Source organism: Balaenoptera physalus (assembly GCF_965194825.1).
Source record: "Balaenoptera physalus genome assembly, chromosome: 10".
Taxonomy (NCBI): Eukaryota; Metazoa; Chordata; class Mammalia; order Artiodactyla; family Balaenopteridae; genus Balaenoptera; species Balaenoptera physalus.
This window is the reverse complement of record NC_138889.1, coordinates 109,178,793-109,192,930: the sequence shown is the minus strand read 5'-3', so window position 1 is coordinate 109,192,930 and position 14,138 is coordinate 109,178,793. Positions and strand designations below refer to the sequence as shown.

At 48.0% G+C, this 14,138-nt stretch overlaps 1 protein-coding gene across 11 annotated transcripts in view; it reads left to right on the top strand.

Annotated features, from left to right (window-relative positions):
• Positions 1–3,061: 3,061 nt before the first annotated feature.
• The window catches only part of KMT5B (lysine methyltransferase 5B), a 52,941-nt gene continuing 41,864 nt past the window's right edge, over positions 3,062–14,138 (top strand). For 2 of the 11 annotated variants that reach the window (XM_082476464.1, XM_082476467.1), the window contains exon 1: positions 3,872–4,048. The gene's annotated coding sequence lies outside the window, so the exon portion shown is untranslated. Of the gene's footprint in view, positions 3,236–3,496; positions 3,771–3,871; positions 4,049–4,542; positions 4,690–14,138 lie in introns of those variants that run through there. The other 9 variants (XM_082476466.1, XM_082476465.1, XM_082476460.1 and 6 more) reach the window with 9 other exon arrangements.

Genomic DNA, 14,138 nt, shown 5'->3' with positions numbered 1-14,138 from the left:
ATGCAGGCTGTAGATGGGAACTTGGGCATCTTCAGTACATAAGCGATTTTAAAGCTACGAATGAGACTACTTAGGCAGGTCCAAGGACTGGCACCTTTGCACAGTTGAGGGGTTGGTGTGTAGACAGGCTGCATCATTTGCCCCAAATCACATGGCTGGTGAGTTGTGGAACTGGGATTCAAACCCAGGTCAGACTCATGCCAAGCCCCTATTCACAGCTGCCATAAAGTTGGCTGCTGTTGCCGCTGTTGACTTGGCCTTGGGCAGGTCACTCGACCTTTCCTCATCTATCAAAGGAGGGGTGGGCAGTGGACGGGCAAGGATGGTGCAGCGGGCGTAGCGGTGCTCAGGCAGGTGGTGCGGGAGCCGCAGCCACCCAGACAGGTCCCTGGCATCATCCTGGGTGTGTCCCCGGCCCCTTTCCCCCGCCTCCTACTCGGGCACCTGCTTTCATCAGAACAGCTCTGCCTTCCGGGCAGGGGTGGGGGACGGAGGTGGGAGGCACGAGTGCAGAGTCCGAAAGCCAAGATATCACTTAACAATGAGAAGCCACTCGCTACCCAGCCAGGAATTCTGGGCTCAGCGAGACCTGTGGGCCACCCCTCTGTGGGCACAGGATTCCAGCAAGTAAATCCCTGCCGGCCAGTTGCTGGGTGAACCTGGTATTTGAAGAAGGGGAGTTGGAGAGTGATGCAGGGTTGGTGGGATCAGGCTAGGTCTCTGAGGTGCCCCTGGGCCCTACTGGGGGGACTGGAATAGACTCTGTGGCCTCAGCCCACACCCTGGCAAGGGTGTGGCTCCCAGGTCAGCTCCGGGCTGGGCTGGCACTCCTGGCACTTCCGGGGCTGGCCTGGGCCCCTTCCGCCAGCTCAGTCTTTCTTTAGAGTCGTCACCTTTCCTTCTGTCCGGGATTGGTGGGGTCCCACGGCCTCTGTGGCTTAGCACCTCCACTTGGGGCATCCAGTGGCTTCCCGGTGTAAACGCCAATGGCTCCTGTCACGTGGGGGCTGGGCAGGTGCCTGGCCACACTACTTCCTGTCCCCCATCCCCCCTCCTCTTCCAGCTGGCAGGAGGAGGCCTCCAGCTGGCCACACTCCCTGTGGGGAAGTCGAATTTCCAGTCTCCCCCAGGAGGGCCGCTCTGGGCTCTGGCCTCTTCCCAGCTTAGTCCTGGCCTCCCTTCCGCGTGGCCCCATCCAGGTCCTGAGCTCCAGCTCGGCTCTGCAGAGAGCTCCGGCCCACCCTGGGCCTCTCAGCTGAGGCTGGAGGAGAAGCAGTGCAGAGGGGATGGGGGAGGGACAGAACCAGAACTGGGGAGCCAGAGGAACCTGTGTCTGGGTTCGCCCATCTGCCTCCCCTGCCCTTCCCCTGCCTGCTCCCTTGCAAGTCACCACCCAGCACGCTTGGCCTGGCGCTGGGCCGTCAGGGGTAGTGAACGGGAGTGCCAATGTCTTGGGAGTCTGGGGGCTTTTCAGAGTCAGGGTTTGGGTGTCAGCCTCAGGGGTCACTGTCGGGGTGGAGTCTGGAAAGCTTGGAGTGGGGAAGACATTGACGTTTGGGGCTGTGAAGGGCTGCCCAGGCGTGGCTGGACTTGGGGCCTAGGCACTGAGACCCAGGGGGATCCACACAGGGCTGTGGTGCCCACTGTGCTCTCCTCCCTTGGGCATCCAGTGAGGAAACAGGGTGGCAAAGGCAGTCTCAGTGGGATGCAATTTGAGTATTTGGAGCCAAGCACTATGAAAATCTTGGAAAGAAAGTTCAGCGGTAAATCAGAAGCGAATAAAACCAAAGCAATCATTCGTTAGTTGTGCTTGCAGAGAGGAACGTGGCAAGGCAATTTCTGATGTCACAGATGACCCGGAGGCTTGTAAAGAGCAGAGGGTGCAGGGCCACGTGCCTGCATCTGCTTTACCGGAAGGGTGGTGAAGGCTCTGCACCCCCCAGCCCCCCAACCCCACCAGGTGGGCTTCCCCAGGGGGGAAGGTGAGAGCAACGGGAGGAGCTCTGTTTTGTAAGATCTAGACCTCCCTTCACCTCTGTTAGATACATGCCCTCAGCAAATCACTGTGCCTCAGTTTCCCATCTGTGGAAGGGGATAAGCATCATGTCTGCCACCCAAGGTCAAGGAGGAGGGAAAATGGGGTAAGCACTTATGTTGGTGGTTGGTGTTCGTTGGACCACAGACCTTGTGGTCATCCACACTGTCCCCTGAAGCATCCTTTCTGGTGTGCCTACTCTGTGCTAGGCCCTGGGGATGGCAGGAAACCATGGCAGATGTGGGTCTCTTGCCGGAATAGAAGTAACGGCCTGTGCTGCCCGCCTCCTCTCTGCAGGACCACGCTGGGCCTCCACCCGGCCCCAGGGCCTTTGCACTTGTTGGGCTCGCCTTTCCTAACCACTCCCTTTTCCTTACATACTCTAATCCACTCTTCCGGTTGGGGGAAGACCTTTAGGCATCTGCCCAGCTTTTGGCCACCTCAACTTCTTGACGTCTGAACTTTTGACCAGAGTACTGGGTAAGAGCTCTGGCTCAAGCCCTGACTGGCTGTCTTAGAGATCACCTAACCTCTCTGTGCCTCAGTTTCCCTACGTATAAAATGGGGGAAACGGTCCCCACCTCCTGGGGGGTCGTTGTTAGGAGTAAACGAGATAAGGCACCAAAGCTTTAGGACGGTGCCTGGTATCCAGTAAAGGCTGTAATACATGTTACCCTCATTATCGTTATTTTGTAGTCATTATCATAAACTGCAGGATCCAAAGGGCGAGGCTTCGCACTCTCCCAGCAGGGCAGCACCTGGCCCGTGTAAGCCTCTCGGCAACTTCCCCACCAGCCTAAAGCTCCTGGAGGGAGCTGCATCCTTGGTACCGGCACTGCCCAACTAGAGCGAGAAGCGGAAAAACCCGTTTCTCGGAAAGCCCGGCACACAGTAGGTGCTCAAAAAATGGCCGGTTGACACTAGGAAGCCAGTGGCCCGATTAATGCAGGCTCACTCCCCCCTCCCTCCCTCCCACACTACGCGGTGGAACGCTCAGGCTGCCCACATGGTCTTTAAGGGTGTATCTGCTTCCAACGACACCCATTCCCACAACAAAGAGGCTCGCTTCCGTGGGGCCACCTCCCCTAGGCGCACCCGGGAGGCGCAGTGGGCCAGGAGCCTGCCCATTCCCCAGGGCTGTCCCCGATGGGTGCAGCTGCTCCAGGGACCGAGTGTCGAACGCAGCCTCGCGGGGCCCGGGTACGTAGGGAGACCTGAGATCCGGGTAGCGCCCCAGGGACGCGCGGCGGCACCGCCTCCAGCCGCGATTTAAAGGGCAGCGAGGAGCGGAGGGATCCCTGTCGACTGCTCAACACGGATCCCTCCGCCGCGAGCGAAGCGAAGCAACGACTCACCTCGTCCCCTCAAAATTCGCTTTTTGTTCCTCCGCCGCGGAGCACCCGGCGGGGAACTCATTTCTTTCTCGGGTTTCTCCGCCTCCCCCCACCCCTGGTCCCGTAAAAGCAACAGAGGCGTTCAGAGCGGCACGAGCCGAAGTGGTGTTCCTCCGCCTGGCCGCGGGCACTCCTTTTCGTGTCCTTCCACCGTTCCCGGGCGGCGTCCGAGCGGCTCACCGGGGGCGGCGACGCGTCTGCGGCGCGGGCGGTGAGGCTCCGGGGCTATGAGGTGAGGGCGCCCAGGCACCGGAGGCGGCACGCGCGGCGCCAGGACCCGGGACGCGGAGGCCCCAGGCCAGCGGCTGCCTTTGGGACCCCGAGGCCGCGCGAGAGGCGAGGTGAGGCCCGCGGCGCGGGGGCGCGGGGGCGCGGCGCGGTGGGGGCGGGGGGCTCCGGCCGCGGCTGGGACTCATTTCCCGACAGCGGATGGAGCGGGCGGTGCTGCGGCTAGGGCCGCCATCTTGAATTTTACTCTCCATTTTTCTCTGGAATTATTTTTGGTGATTAATATTCTTGGGGGACGGGGAAGTGTCGCCGGGCAGCGCGGGCCCCCCAGCGCAACGGCGGGGCGGCGGGGCCTCGACGCGCCCCGAGGAGGAGCGGGCAGCGCCCGGCGGTGAGCGGGGGGCGGGCGCCGGTGCGGGGGGCGCAGGGGCGGCGGGCTGGGGGCGGGCCGGCGGGAGCGGGGGCGCCGGGCCGGGCGGGGGCCGGGGCCGGGGCCTCGAGGGTGGGGGGACGGCCGGGGGAGGGGCGCGGCGGCGGCAGCGGCGGCGGCCGGGGGGCGCGGGCCCTGCAGTGGGCGCCGCCGCCGGAAGGGAGCGGTAGCGGCCGTCGGGCAGCGCCGGGCCGGCCCGCGGCCGCACGAGGGGAGCAGCCCCGCCGCTCGCGATTGGGGGACTCTGTTTTCCCTCTTCTCCAATGGGCAGCCGTGAATGGTCTCGCCCAATCTGCTCCCTCTGCCGCGCTCAACTTTGGGTTGTTTTTGTTTGGGCTCGAGCCTCCTTTCAGATCTCCTCCTGGGCCCGTTCTCCGCCCCGCTCCGTCCCTCCCCTGACAGCGGCTCCGGCTTCTGGCCGGGGCTTGCCTCCCGGGCCCCCTCAGTGTGCCGGTGTCTCGGGTCCCGAGAAAAGGCGTCGGTCCTCCCAGAGTGACTCGATTCCTTCCACGTATCCAGAGATGATGTATCAGCGTCAGCCCTACCTATGGGAGTGGGGGAAACGTTTACAAGATGACAACTCGACCCAACTTGCTGGAATGGTAGAGAAGCACGTTGGACCCAGAGAAACTCACTCCCTCTCTGTTTGGGTTTATTTGACCTCGTGTTAGAGCTCTTTTACTTCCGACCCATTGACTGGGGGAATTTTAAGAATACTGAGGGGGTGAACATGTGTTCTTCGAAGTTAATCTTTCTGAACTTGCCGTATGAAATTCACTCGGGGGGGAAAAATCTTACCTAGAGTGGTAGGCAGGAGAACTGATGAGTTGTGATTGTGCTTTTCATCAGGACCTTTTTAGATTTAAACCATTTTGATATAAAGTGTAGTTGAACGTGGCTTTATAGGGTCATCAGAGGAAACAGTTGCCAGTTGAAGCTTTTTTTTTCCTTTAATATTAAGAACACGTCTGTAACTTTTGATGACTAGTCATAAAAGCGTAAATATTTTGAAAAGGGAGGGGGCAATCAGTTTAGCCTGAAGTTATCGCAGATAATTTGTGCATACTGGGAAGTTTACTTAAAGAGTTACTTACTATAGGTACAAGTTTACTTTGTAGCCGAATGTTTAGCAACTTCCACCACAGGTGTGGGCCCGTCATCTCTAAGCATTGTCCTTTTCCTTTCCAAGCCCCGGCCCCAGTGGTTTCCCCCGCCTGGTGCCTTTTGGTCGCACCCTGCCCGGCATTCCCGCATCCCCTCCCCCGGATTGATACTCGCCTTCAGGAAGGCCCAGAGAGAGTGTTACCTCCTGGATAGATCTTCACACCCCTTGCAGACCTCTTACAACACAAGGGCAGGGGCTGACCCACTCAAGAGAAGGCACACTTCTGCTTTGTTCCTGAGCAGTTGTTACATTGTATCATAGTTGGTTGTTGACCGTCCCCTCAGCATTCTTGTGAGCTTGTTATTTATCTCCTCTGCTCAGAGCAGGTACAGAGTAGGAGTTCAATAGACACTGGATGAAAAATGTTAATTTATTAATAGAGCTTAGTGATATATACTTAGTTTTTCTTTTCTTTTTTTTTTTAATATTTATTTATTTATTTATTTGGTTGTGCTGGGTCTTAGTTGCAGCAGGCGGGCTCCTTAGTTGAGGCATGTGAACTCTTAGTTGCGGCGTGCACGGGAGATTTAGTTCCCTGACCAGGGATCAAACCCCGGCGCCCTGCATTGAAAGCGTGGAGTCTTAACCACTGCGCCACCAGGGAAGTCCCTATATTTAGTTTTTCAAAATATGTTCATTCCATTGTTATTGAAAACGTTGTTGTCATTGACACAACAACTTAGTTTGGGTGTGAAAAGAATAATGGGGATACTTACTCTTCAAGAGGAGAGTAGAGTAGGGCTTAATTTTTTATTAGCCCATAAACTTTGAAACCACACTCAAAGTCAGTTCCACGTGCCCTCTTGCCTGTGTTTTCATTTGTCTTCACATACACACTGAAGTGCTTATGTTTTGAATGCTCCATACCTGAACCAGATACCAGTGGGCAAAATGGGGGGAGGGGAGGATAGGGGTATAGCAGAATATGCATGTGAAGGAAGTGGTAGCAGGTTGTGTATCTTTGAGCTTAGAGTTTTGTGGGTGGAGCATGTTGGTTTATAAATTTTCCCTTGGGTCATCTATCTGGGATTGAATCTGATTTCTCTTTGAGTATCAATTTGTGGACTTATAGGACATGAGTGTGTGGCCTGGTTGTGTCGCAAAGCCACTTGTGTGTGAAGCATCTGAGCAGCTCCCTGGCCACAGGAATGCCCTTCCCACGGCTTATGAGAGCACATCCTTCCAGATGAACGATGTCAGTTCCATTATTTTCTACTCTTGCCTGCCATATATGAGCTCTACTTTCTCACCACTCACAAACTCCTTCCCCTTCATGGGCAAGAGTTACACGACTGTGTCAGCCCTAGAACACTAATTGTTGAGTTTTCCACACAGTGTTAAAGATAGGGACCATGTGTCTTTGTTCCAGTATGACACACTGTTGGTTCCATAGATACACTGAGTAAATGCAGAAAGAGAGTGTAGGATAGCTGTATCTCAGATAGAGCTCTATGCAATAGAAGTTTTATGTGTAAGATGTAACTTAATTTTTTAGCCTGATTTTTAGTTACTTTTTATTTTTGGAAAAAAATGTATTTTACTGATGTGTCTTGGTGTAGGAAATGGTTTTAATTGCAATAAAAAGTACAAACTTAAATTTATTACAGGATAAAACTAGCCAGTGCACTTTAAATTTCAAGTATTAGGGAGTTATAACCATTAGAACACAGTGATTTGAAAAGTAATTTTTTTCTTGGACAGACTGTCAACTTTGAAATCTTTGAATTGAATCCTGTGGTTTTAAATTAGTTTCATTTAACAAGCTGAATGGGGAAGGGTCCTAGCGAACAAATCAGGGGACCCCGGGGCTTAGGAAGGTTTCACAACTTCCTTTAAATTCTTTCTATCAACTCTACATTCCGCCCCCCCCCCAAAAAAAAAACCTCCACAAATCTGTTTTTACTTTAGTTCTTACAATAATCCCTTTTCTTCCCCGTAATTTGGTGTTTCCTAGAAGATTAGAAGTGCTGGTTGAGAGGAAACGGCATGCCTGACCAATATCTAGCCCTGTGTTTTTCTGTTAATGTGATTGGAGTTTGTCCTAGTCAGATTGCAGAAAGTCTAAGTAAGTTTTCACTTACAGATACATCTTATTTTATTCAACAGACACATCCCCAGATTTTAGTCACGCACACCTTATTTTACAGACATTACGGGGTTTTGCTGTTTTAAAGGTGCGGGATAGAGAGACTCCATCTGTGCGTGAGAGACTCATCACCTTAGTGTGGTAAATCAGCATTTATGTCTGGCTTTAAAAAAAAAAAAACCTTTTCTTTTGATCCCCATGTTGCTCAGAGGCAGTAAGTTAGAGTGGATATATTATCTTTACATAGTTGGTGATGGAACCAGAACCATTTGCATTAATTCTAAAATATTGTCACAAAAGGGAAAAAAAAAGTCACTGATTTCCGTAGTCATTTACACTCTAAATTATGCCTTGCTTCCTGATTTTCCTTCCATCAGGTTAAAGGGTTCCTAGGACCACTGGACCACTTTGGTCACTCACTGCCTCTGGCTCCCACGTCTGCCAGCCAGATTTGAAGCTGACTGGTATCTGTGTGAGACAGAGTCAAACACTGCACCATCTTCTAAGGTTGTATATAATTAGAACTACAGTTATACGTATAATTCTGGGGCTGGATGAAGTTCCTCTGGAGTAAGAATCAATACCTGTGTTCCAGTCTGCTCCACCTTATTTGTGTAACACACTGACAGGGCCAAGCCTTAGTTTCTTCATCTGTAAAATAACTAAACATTAATCTCTGAGATCACTTCCAATTCTAAATTATACTTTCTCTTTTACACTTGATCGCCACCCATTTTCTCACTTCTAAGAGCTAATTTAATCATATTTTGACATCTCTCCAATTGGTTTACATAGTTCATCTGTATATTCCATGTAGTCTTTTCTCCTTGTTTTGAAATATTATTAAGTTGATGGTACAGCTTACATTCAGTTGGGTTTTACATTTGGAGACTAGGGTCCCAAAAGCCTAATTCTTAAGGTCTGTATGGTTCCCACATGTCTCTGGCTCCTCCCTATCAGTTGCATTTCTGCAAGATGTCTTATTTTCTGTATTATAAGAGTACACAAAGAAGAGAGTAAGTGGAGCTAGGAAGCATTCCCCAGCGATAAGCCTGTGTGTTTGTGGGTGATGCACATGTGACTCAAATATTGAAGTAAACCCCAGACTTAGGCCTGAATGCTAGGGTTCTAGACTCAGCCTTACCACTTAAAGCAGTTTGACTTCAGGAAGGCAACTTCATTCTGAGCTTTAGCCATCTCATTTGTAGTGATAATACCTGTCTCGCCTACCTCATAGGGTTGCCAAGCTGGTGAACCCTCAGTCATGTGTGTTAGGGTGCAACAAACACCTAACTTGCACATCTTTATAGGAACACCGGGTCAGTACATCTCTCATGACACTAGGATTGCCTCTCAGCTTTAAGGCAAAAGATCCCTTCAGTGAAGGGTCATTCTGCTTCCTATTCTGCACTCTTCTGCTCTGTTCATCAGCTACTTGGTTTTCACATGCTTCTGTTTGGTTTTGCAAGGTCCCTCGCTCCTTAGTAGCCCTGTGCAGATTTTCCTGAAAGGTGAAACTCTCATGCGCCCTCTAGTGTTCCCTGCACACAACCAGTATTCCAGCACCATGAACAGTGCCCCGTGGCTCCCAGTAGGTTCTTGATAAATGTTGGATTGAGTTGATTCTAGGTCTTCCGAATGATTCATTTTGTCTGTCTTATTTTTATAACAAGGTTGAAATATCTGATCTCTGAAAAGTATTAATGATCTCTGAAAAGTATTTTTATTTTCAAAAAAAATCTTTATGTTGCATGTTATGAAGGGATATGTATTTTTAGCAAGAAAACCAACCTACTCTTAGAAAGATGGATCCCCCCAGCTAAAGAGTAAAGGGGGCTGATCCTTCAGCCAGTGAGCCCGTAGAGTCTGGAGCCAGAGAGGCCATATACAAACCTGCTTCTCCCTTCCTGTTAAAAAAGAAACAAAAATCAGACCTCATTCAGAGGAGGATTTAGACAAAGCCAGTTGCCTTAGAAAATATTTGTTTGGTGGGTATAAATAGATACCAGGAGTGTTTCTGATCCAGAAAGAAGGTGATTGTTTCTGTATTTATGCTTTTGATTTATTCTCCTTGATCATCCAGTCTAAAGTTTGTTCCTATATTATTCTCTCCTGATATCCTAGTTGTTTCGTTTATAGCGCTTACCAGAATTTACCATTTCATGCTTATTTGATTGTCTCTCTTCCCACACGATACTCTGAGTTCCATAAAATCAGGAAACATGTCCATTTTGTTCTAGGGTCTTACTCTTCAAGTATGGGGCAAAGCATGTTGAAAAATTTGAGTCAGGATTATATTGCTTTCTTATATGGTGTTAAGAGTATACAGTCTTTAAACCCCACCTTGGCTAATTTTTTTTTCTAATTCTCTAAGCCTTCCTCTCCTTTGTAAAGTGGGGGTGATAACAGTAGTATTGTGTATGTTGGATATATTTAATGTTTTTATTATATAAATTATGTTGTATAATATTATATGTTAATGAGTATTTAAAATATATTGTATATATTAAGGGACTGTGATGTGGGTAAATGATATGATGTGTGTGAAGTTATTAGCACAGTTCTTGGATCATAGTAATGAGCGATAGTGTGAAATGGTGCCCAGAGAACTGGAGCTAAGAGGTGTCTCTCTGTCATCCCCATGGCACTCGGTTCTTCACTCACATCTTGAGCGGACATTACTTCGCTGTGTGTTGGACACTGTGCTAGGCACTGAGCGGCACGCCCCAAGCGCTGTAAGTGGGGAATGCTCCTTTGCAAGGCCTCTCTGACTCTCACGGCGCCAGCATGTGTCACTTGCTTATTTTATTTCCTTTTCTCTTCACTCCCCTTTTCCTTTCATTTAACTGACCATGATAAAGCTATAAAAAATCTTCTTTTTTTTTTTTTTGGTTTCACATATTGGTAGCATATTATCTTGTCAGAAGAAGTGAATTACTTTGGGCAGGTAATACGTGTTCCTGAGCCTGTTTCTTTTTTTTTTTTAAATTAATTTATTTATTTTTGGTTGTGTTGGGTCTTCGTTTCTGTGCGAGGGCTTTCTCTAGTTGCGGCGAGCGGGGGCCACTCTTCATCGCGGTGCGCGGGCCTCTCACTGTCGCGGCCTCTCTTGTTGCGGAGCACAGGCTCCAGACGTGCAGGCTCAGTAGTTGTGGCTCACGGGCCCAGTTGCTCCGCGGCATGTGGGATCTTCCCAGACCAGGGCTCGAACCCATGTCCCCTGCATTGGCAGGCAGATTCTCAACCACTGCGCCACCAGGGAAGCCCCGAGCCTGTTTCTTTTAATCTAAGACTTTTTGCTCTGAAATTCTGTGATTTTTTGAATTAAGATAGTGTTGAAATGCTTGGTGAATTGTAAAGTCCTCTGTTAATGTTACTCTTTTCACAGTCACTTCTCTCCTGAGTTTTAACATCTTAAGACAGCTTCACCTGGGTAGTGCCCCATCCTCAAATTCAGCAAACCAAACTTTCTCATCTTTCCTGCAAATGTGTTCCTTCTGCAGTCCCTAACTCAGTTCATGGCAATCTTGCAGTCTCCCCAACTGAAACTTCAACCCCAACTAGAGATTTCTGACTTGACTTCCTTTCTGTCCCTCAACACCTATGTCTGATTTGTCACCAAGTCTTGCCAAGCTCGTATTTGAAACACCAGAGCTTTCCTCTCTCTTCCCATCCATTTCTACTCTTTGTTGCATTTAGTTTTCTAACTGGTCTCTCTGCCTCCAATCACATGCTTTTTGGCTAGTGGGATCCTTTCTATGAGTACAATTGAGCAAATTCTCCAGTCTTTCATCTGTGTAACTGGAAAAAAAAAAAGAGTACCTGCTTTACAGGGCATGACAAATGATAAAGTTAATATAGGAAGCACTAAGTGAATGGAGGAGCAATTATTTTTAACAAATGGAGTTACAGTAAGATAATGTTTTATCAGATACACAACAAGGTATATTCTATTGTAACAAAATCTGCAGTCCCTCTGAATGTTGACATGTGAGGCGTATTCAGTGATGTTTAATTATACATTGTTGCCAGAAGTCACATTCCTTCTCTTCAGGAGCTGTAGGAAAAGCAAAGCTGATCTCAACTCTGTATCATAAATTAGCACCCCTGGTCCTTTTTTATTCTCTTGAAAATTTGTACTTTTCTTAATGGATGAGGTGATGTGATTTTTTTTTTTTCTTTCCTTGTGGGAGTTACGGTAGGATGAGGAATGGAGGGGAAACGTCTACTTACTTGATTGTTTAAAGTTTTGTGAATAATACATCAACATATCTTCTTTGTTTCTTTCTTAGTTACATGAAAAGAGGAGACAGCTGGAGACCTTTATTGTATTAGCAATTTCTGCTCATTTAATCCTTGTGCCAAACCTCTTTTCATTTTACTAATGAGACATTAGCGAGGTTAAATGGCTTGTCCAGGGTCGCATTGCTGGAGAGCAGTGAGTGGAGCCAGGGCGGCACCGATGCTTTGACTGCACCCGGAGCCGCATCCTGAGCCACTGTGCGCGCTGCCCCCTGCACAGTCTGCCACCTGGCCTTTAGGACCCAGCCCAAGAACCACCTTTTGGAAGTTTTTTCTCACCCTTGTCTTTGCCCAGTAAGAATCAATTGTCCTTTGTTCTACTTACCTCATAGCCTCTCAGGAACTGTGGGCTGTACTTACAGACTCTTGACACTAGGTGGCATCTGTTTATGGAAAAGTAAAATGCTGTTTGGGTCTCAGAGACTACTCTAACAAAGGAAGCGTCCTTGATTTTACTTATAGGCACTACGAGGTAAGCGGATGGGTCAGATACGGAGAGATGGGGAGGAGATTTTAGGGAGATTAGGGGCAGAATTCCCCTCAACAACCACGTCAGCTAAAATCTTTATTTTAGAAATACCTACTGAGACAATTGGAGACACAGATCTTTCTTATATAAAACCCTTTGTTGTGATGCGTGTTGGTGTACATGTGGTGTACATAAATAAGGAACTGTGAAGCAGTGTTTTCTGTAATGAGGAGTTTATCCCATGCTCAGCTGTAGTTCAGTGGGTGAATAAGTAAGTGTAAGTGTTGCGAACGTCTGATCATAGACTTAACCAGTGGTGGCTGTTTTGCTGTTTAAAATGGTCTGCTAAATGAAAAAGTCTAATAGTTTTGATTTTCTTTTTTTTTAATTGCAAACATATGTAAATATAATAATGTTCAATATGTTACGTCTAAGGAAGAGCTTGGTTAACTGTGCTTAAACAGTGCATGAGTAATTAGATGTAATTGAGACACCAGCTTTATCTTCAAAATCCATATAGCTCTCTCTGTAGCCGTGTTTCATATGTGCAGTTGAAGGGGAAAATGTCTTTTTTAAAAAGTGTATTTAAGACAACTTTTTAAAGGTGCTTAAAATCTCTTTTCCTGTGACATGTTGGAATTTTATGTATTTCTGGAGTCTAATTAGAAAGCATTTTTACTTTGATTTGCTTTTTCATGGTCTCTGTATTAGTTTCCTGTGTGTGCTGTAACAAAGTACCACAAACTTGGTGGCTTAAAACAGCAGACATGTATTCTGTCACAGTTCTAGAGGCCGGAAGTTCACCATCAGTTTCACTGGACCAAAATCAAGATATGGGTAGGGCTCCCTCCAGAGGCTCTAAGAGAGCACTGTTCTTTGCCTCTTCCAGTTTCTGGTGACTGTGGCATTCCTTTGCTTGTGGCCACCTCACGCCACTCTTTTCCTCTTCTTCTCAAGTGTGTGTGGTGTCACACCTCCCTCTGCCTCTCCCTTTTAAGGGCACTTGTGATGACATTTTGGGCCCACCTGGATAATCTCTTTCATCTCAAAATCTGTAATTTACTCATATCTCCAAAGACCCCTTTCCTTATAAATTAACATTCCTAGGTTTCAGATTAAGACCTGATAGATATCTTTGGGGACCATTTTCCAGCCTCCTTTAGAGAAGTTATTGCAACCAACTTAGCAGGATTAGTGACGCTATCTCTAGCCATCATTTTATCCTAAAAGGGGGTGGGTGGAGCGTTATTATGCATTGGTGGGAAACTGCTCTCTTCAGGCACCATCCTCTTGCTGGTCTGATTGGGGCTTTGCCACCTGAGGCTGCTTGAGAAAGCTGTTAAATTGGCTGAAGCAAAACGCATATGAGTTTGACTCTACAAAAGCTGGAAAAGGAAAGCAGAAATGATACTTTTAATAACAGCATGTCATTAGTAATTATTTTACAAGTATAAAGACCTATTCTTTGCTCTGGAGTTTGGTGCTAGATACCCTATCAGCATTGAATCTGCATGACAGCTCCAGTTTTAGAGCAACAAGGGCTTAATGCTGAATTAAGGAGAAGAAAAATCCCCAAGACTTTTCTTTCGTACCACTAGGACTAGTTGAACTCTGACAGGTCATCTAAATTCTTAAATGAGATTTATTTCTGACAATGTTTATAGGAGCAAGTGTTAAGGTTATAGGTGAGATCATGGATTCATGGTAGGTTTCTAAGAAATTGGCAACTGGGCAATTACCCTGTCAAACTGCATTAGAGAATTACAATGGAATAGTGACCCCAGAGGCTCCTGATGGCTTCTCAGGGCTTCTTCAGCTGGTCTGATCGTGTGAATTATTACTGTAGGATTCCATGGAACCTTGGCTATATGTTAGTTGCAGAGGAATTTGGAATAACTGTTGATAAAGACTGACATGGAATTCTTTGGTACATATATTACAGAGTCCTTTTGTAATTTTAGATTTGAGGGAGAGAACTGATACCCACTTGGGCTTATGTGTAGCAGTTACGTTTGAGACTGGAAAGGGG